Raw genomic sequence first — 6,000 nt, forward strand, 5'->3', positions numbered from 1 at the left:
CTCGCCTCACAGGGAAGCCCCTCCAGACCACGGGTCATCCTTGTCACCCTCCTCTCCTTTCGGAGCTGCGGGGACCAGAACCGGGCCCGGGATTAGTAAAGGGGAAGTTCCCTTCTTAATCATCCCTGAACACCACATCGATTACATTGCAATCGATCAGAATAATAGCACTGATAATGGCAGTAGTAGTATTATTCTTATTGATTGCATCGTTAGTATTATTATTGGAGTTCTGTGATTAGGAATAGCAGTTGTACGCGGTTCTTATTACGTCTCCACGTTATAATGACACGCTGCGTTACAATGATGTAATGATAATTGATGTGCTATAATGATATAATTCCATAACTGTATGGCATGTCCTAACAGCACAGGTCTGTTACTGAACTGTTCCTCATCAGGGTGCGAAGGGGGCCGCAGACACCACCCCCCACGCCCCGTCGTTTTATGTTAAATACAGCCCTGAACGCCCGCGGCCAACTGGGGGGACCCGCGCCCGCCGCGGTCAGTGGCAGCTTTGCCTCGGGGTGTAACGGGGCCAGGTGGGTTGGAGGCGAGGAAAGCCCATGCAAACCCAGGAGCTTTGCCTGCTGGTAGCACTTGAAACGACTTGAAACCCAGGCAGGAAGGAAACGCTCTGGGTGGTTTGAATGCTGCGGCCTCTTTGCCCGCAGCGCGGCACCCCCGCCAACCGGAAAACCCCCGGGCGCAGATAGCGAGGCCTGGCACGGGCCGGAGAACGTGAGGGTCCCGCCGGGGCGTGGGGGCACCAGCCAGCTCCGGGACCCTCTGCCAAGCACTGCCCTTGCTGCAAGGGATCGTGTCCCCCTAGACACCTTTGCAGGGAGGGCGGGGTAGTTTTTGGGGGGGGTTTCCTGACACGCTGCAGGGGCTGGCGGGCCCCTCGCTCATCGCCAGAGGGCGGCACTCCTCCGCGGGACCAGTCTGCCGGCACCCACCCACGCAGGCAGCTCCGCCTTGCCTTTCCTCTCCCCAGCTCGGGAGGCAAAACCATGTTTCCATTGCGGCAGCTCCAGGTCCCTGCTGAAACCCAATCTTGTCCACGGCCGGCGGTGGGGAGAGAAGGGGGGGCCCGGCCGGGCACCGGGCATGCATCGGCTCCCGACACAAACCAGGGGGGCTCCAGAGCCCGGGAGAGTTTAGCCAAAAGTCAAAAGCACGGAGGGTCCCGGCCCGGGGGCCACGCAGGCGGCAAGGGAGTTTCGGGGTGCCAGGGGGCCCAATGCACCGGTCCCCGTCTCCGCACCTGCCTTCGCCCTTAAAAGCGAGCCCCAGCCCAGGGCCGCACGCGCTCGCCTGGGAAAGGAGTAGGCGTCGAACCGTCCCATGCTCCAACCCCGCGTCGCCGGACCCGCCCCGCCACCCGGCACAGACCGTGCCCTCCACCTCCAGCCCCGTGCCCAGGCCAGGGTCAAGGTGAAACCGCAGCCCCAGCGGGGCCCTGCCAGGCTTTGCAAAAGGCTTTCCCGGACGGGGAACCACGTACGTCAAGGCTCCTGGGGGCTGCGCTTTGCTTTGGCAAACCCACAGCTCGGGTCTGTGCCCTGCTCCAAAGCAGCCTCCTGGCTTCTCACGGGGCACCCAGCTCCCCGCGAGGGCCTCGCATTGCTGCCTTCCCGCCGCAGCCCTGCAAGTGCCAACAACAGCTGCCCCGCCACGCTCCTCTACCCCCCGCGCGGGCTCCTTCCTGCCCTGCCGGGAGCCCCGAGAGGCCCGTCCTCAACAGCGGGGGCATCGGGGCCGTGGGGCACCCTGTCCCGGTGGGACGGGGACAGAGGTTAGGTCGGGCAGGACCCGAAGACGGGGGCGCTGCCCATCCCCAGGGCAAAGCCGCCCGGCTGGTGAGTCAGGCGGGGCGGCAGAGCCCCACGGGCTGGGCGCGGAGGGTGCTGCCGGGTGACTCAGCGCCCGGGAGAGCCGTGTGTGAACAAAGGGAGAGGCACCGGGCCCTGGGACAAAAGCCTGGGATGCCTCCTGGCCAGGTCCCCAAGCAAGGGCTGTCGGTGGGGGTAGGGAAGGAACCGGGCTGCCGGGTCGGCCCTGCAGCTGGGGCCCCCCCAGCTCCACCCTCCCTTCCTTCCTCCCTGCCCCACCCCAGCGGCTGCCTCGAGCGTGCAGCCCCAGCACGCGCAGGGGGAGCTGCTGGCCCTTGCACCCACAGCGGGGCCGGGGTTTGTGCCTCCGCGTTGCCTCCAATGTGGCAGCACAAGCAGTGGGGCATGCCAGCGGGATTGGGGGCTCTCCCCGCAGCTCCCACCAAGGAGAGACCCTCAAATGCCCCAGCCTGGGCAAGAGAGAAGGCGGCAGCAAGGGCAAGGATCCCACCCCCACAAGCTGCCACCCCCCGCCACCCCCCGGAAAGGGGAAACCACGGCCAGCGACCCGGCCAGCAATGCAAGCAATGCAATGCAACCCCGGCCAGCTGCTGCTATTCTCAGGTTAGCCGCGTGCTCCTCGCCCTGTATTTTTAGCCGCCTCTTTGCGCCCTACGGGGCCCCTCGAGGTGGCGGGGGTAGGCTGCCCCCCGGGGCAAAGCTCCCCTGCCTGCTCCCCAGGACAGGACACAGGGCCGGGGCCCCACGCCCGACCCCTCGTCCAGCCAGAAAAACCAGGGCAGGGGGCTCCTTTCATGCGGGCCTCCAGGACGCCCCGTCTGCTCGCGCGACGTGGGGGGGAGCGAGGCCCAGTCGGGGTGCACGCTGCTGCCGCCAGTCTGCATTGCAGCTGCAGCTCCTCGTCTTGCACTGGCCTGGCCGGACCCCAGCACCGCACCGCACCGGGCAGCCCTTTGGAGGAACCCCTCCCTGCGGGAGTCGCCCTGTCCTCCCCCTTCCCCCGGCCCAGGCAGTCTTGCTGCATAGCTGCCCCGCCCCACCCCAGAGGCAGCCGCATTTCTGAGCGGGGCCTTGTGATCCCAGCCAGTCCAAGGCATTCACCAAGAGCCGGTTTCACAACCTCCAGGGAGGAGAGGCCACGGCGGTGGTTTGCTCTGGGGGCTGCTCTCGCCCACCCCGCGTCCATCCCTGGCCCCCCTGCACGGATCCGCAGCAGACCGCCTCTCCCACCCTCTGCACAAGGGGCCCCGCACCCGCAGCACAGGAGCTGGCCCAGCATCCGCCCGGGGCCTGCTGGACGCGGCTAAATCGCTGCCGTGCCCGCAGGGCCCGATGCCTGACGCCAGCCCAAGCCCGGGCTCCAGAAAGGTCAGCGCACAAAGGAAGGATCTGCTGAGCCAGGCTGGGCCCGCGGCTCCGGCTAATCTCGGAAAATCCCCAGCCGGCGCTCGGCCCCGGCTGTGGGGGAGGAAGGAGAGAGCCGTGGGGTGCACGCACCTTCTTCCCCCCCCGCCCATCACCTCGGGGGGCCTCCGGCCCCAGGACCTGGCCACATCCCCTCCGCTACGCCCAAGACGCAGCGGCGTCTGCTCGACAACACCTCGGCACCACCCCACGAGGGCATCGTCCGGGTCTAGGCCAGCACCCAGGAGCCTCCCAGCCCCAGGACACTTCTGCAGCGCCCCGGCATAGCCCAGCCCTGAGACACGTCCCGTCCACTCTGCCCCAGTCCTGGGATCTCCTCCCGCAGCGCCCAGGCACGCCGGGCTCTCCCTGCCACATCCCAAACCCCAAACTATGCAGCGCCGAGACCCCCACTGCACAACCCGGCTCTAGCCCGGCAGCCGTCGGAGACGGGCGGGGTGGAGGGGGCTCTGCTCTGACCCCCCACGGCAACATTTACTCCCTGGTTTTGCAGCCACCCCATGCATCGAGAAACCCAAAGCTTCTTGCCCAGCTGTGTTGTGGAGCTGGGAGTGCCGCAAAGCCAGGCTGGGTACCCGCAGGCTGCAGCCTCTGAGCTGGGGAGAGGGCAGAGCTGCAGAGACGCAGCTGGGGAGGTCCCTGCCCACGCAGGGGCACATGACGGCAGGTGTTGGCATTGCAGGTCCCCCCCTCCGCCACCCCTTCGCAGCCCAGGGCAAGGGCCTGGCACAAAGGCGATGCCAGGCAGCTGCCCGCCCCAGCTGCCACTGGAAATGCGCTCGGGGGCGGCGAGAGCCCAGGGAGCTGCGTGCCCACCCCTGCAGCTCAGCTCCAACACAGACATGGGTCTTCCTTGCTGGAGGGGGCTAAGGGTGGCCAGAGACCCTGCCCGGACCCAGACCCTGTCCCTGCGCGCCCGGCTGGGCCATGCAGCGCCTGGTGGGAGCCCCGGCCAGGCCGCCACACCCTCTGGCATGGAGCGTCTCTGCTTCATACCAGCCTAATTGCACATGGCAGCGAACGCAGACAAATGGCTCCTGCAGCCTCTGCGGCTGGCTCTGGGGAGACTCGCCCGGGAACGCCACACGTAGCCCGTGCACATCCCACGATGGGGCACACGGGCCTTGCCGCCGGGGTGGGCACACGTGAGCCCCCTCCAAGACCTGGGCGAGCAGCAAAGAAAGGGGGAAGTGACTCACGCGCCCCAGGATGAGGAGGTGAGGGCAGAGCAGCAGCAAGGGCTTCGCTCCGCTTCTCGGGTCACTCCAGCTCCAACCCCAGCCCGGCCGGGCACACGGGCGGCTCTGGTCCCGGGGAGACAGACGAGCTTGGCTTCAGTCTCTCGAGGCCTGATGCTGCTAACTGCCTTCTCCTCCCAGCACGGGGGAGGGAGTCACGGGTGTGCACACCCCCTCGAGCCACCGCCACCCGTGGGCAGCCCCGTCTCCCCTCCCGCCTGCCCTGGACACACCCAGGCCGGACTAGGCCGAACGTCGGGGCTGGCGCCTGCCCGAGCACTGGCAATGCAGCCCCCGTTCCCAAGCGCTGGACCTCCCAAGCAAGCAGCCTCTCCCCACGGTGCCCCGGGGGCAGGGGCAGGCTCTGCGCCAGGATCAGAAAGCCCGACTGAGTCATCCCAGCACTACGGATGGGTCCAGACAGGCCGCCGCGCCCGCTCCCCATCGCAGCCGGGAGTCTCCCTGGCGCTAGCCGGACCCACCGGGCAGGGGCGAGGCCGCGGGGAACGCGGCGCGTTCTGGACACCGAGCCCTGCATTGCATAAGCAGGGAGGAGCTTCTCCTGCCCCGGCTGGCTTGGCGCACCGGGCCGGACCCGTGCGAGTCACCCGGCCCTGCACGTGGGCAGGAGGAAGCGGGGGAGCACGTGGTGGGGTGGGACAGGCGCTCGAACGGGGGCCACGGCGGTGACAGCCACCGGCGCCCCGGTCCCTGCGCACGCGACCGCTTGGCGCAGAAAGCGGCCCGCGCGCCCTGCCCGTCGGGGCGTCGCTGCCATCGGCGGGCACCAGCGTGCCCTCTCCGGCCGCCCTCGCCAGCCCAGCCGTGGGCGCAGGGGCGAGGGCGGCGAAGCCACGGGCCGCCGTGGCTGCACGGGACCCGCTCTCCCGTGTCCCCTCGGGCACCCCGCCCCGCCCGCCCGCCCGCCCGGCCGGCCGGCACAGACGTGGCAAACCCTCAGCCGCGAAGCAGCCTCGCCCGCGGGACGCGCCAACAAACGCACCGGAGTTCGCTCCGCGCCCGCGCCGCTCCCAGCGCCCGGCCCGGCCCGACCCGACCCGACCCGACCGCAGCCGGGCAGAGCCCGCGCTGCCCCGGCCGGCCGCTCCTACCTGCGGCGTGGCGCGGCGCCGGCACGGCCGTGCCCGGGCTCCTGGGGGCGGCGGGACCCTCGGCTCCGCTCGTGTCGGCGGCGGAGCGCGGCGAGTGGCCGCGGCGGGCGGGCGGGGCCCGGCTCTTGTAGCGCGGCCGGGCAGGGTGTGCCGGGGGCGGGGAGGGGCCGGGGCAGAGCCGCTCCCGTCCCGGCCGACTGGGACTGCCCGCCCGCTGCACCCGGGGCCCCGCCAGGCTCTGCCCCGGCCCGGCTCCCCGGCCCCACGCCCTCGGCCAGCCAAGCTCCACTTGCCGCCGCCCGGCCCCACGCCCCAACACTTCGCCGCCACCAGCCCCAGGCGCGGGCAGCCCTGCCTGCCCGGGGACTT

At 69.6% G+C, this 6,000-nt stretch overlaps 1 protein-coding gene across 2 annotated transcripts in view; it reads right to left on the reverse strand.

Moving 5' to 3' along the window:
* The window catches only part of LOC102565224 (neuroblast differentiation-associated protein AHNAK), a 28,398-nt gene extending 22,664 nt beyond the window's left edge, over positions 1-5,734 (reverse strand). The window contains exon 1 of one of the 2 annotated variants that reach the window (XM_059718368.1): positions 5,632-5,734. The gene's annotated coding sequence lies outside the window, so the exon portion shown is untranslated. Of the gene's footprint in view, positions 1-4,480; positions 4,564-5,631 lie in introns of those variants that run through there. The other variant, XM_059718369.1, reaches the window with a different exon arrangement.
* Between the last annotated feature and the right edge of the window lie 266 nt (positions 5,735-6,000).

This window comes from Alligator mississippiensis, chromosome 15, assembly GCF_030867095.1.
Source record: "Alligator mississippiensis isolate rAllMis1 chromosome 15, rAllMis1, whole genome shotgun sequence".
Lineage (NCBI taxonomy): Eukaryota > Metazoa > Chordata > Crocodylia > Alligatoridae > Alligator > Alligator mississippiensis.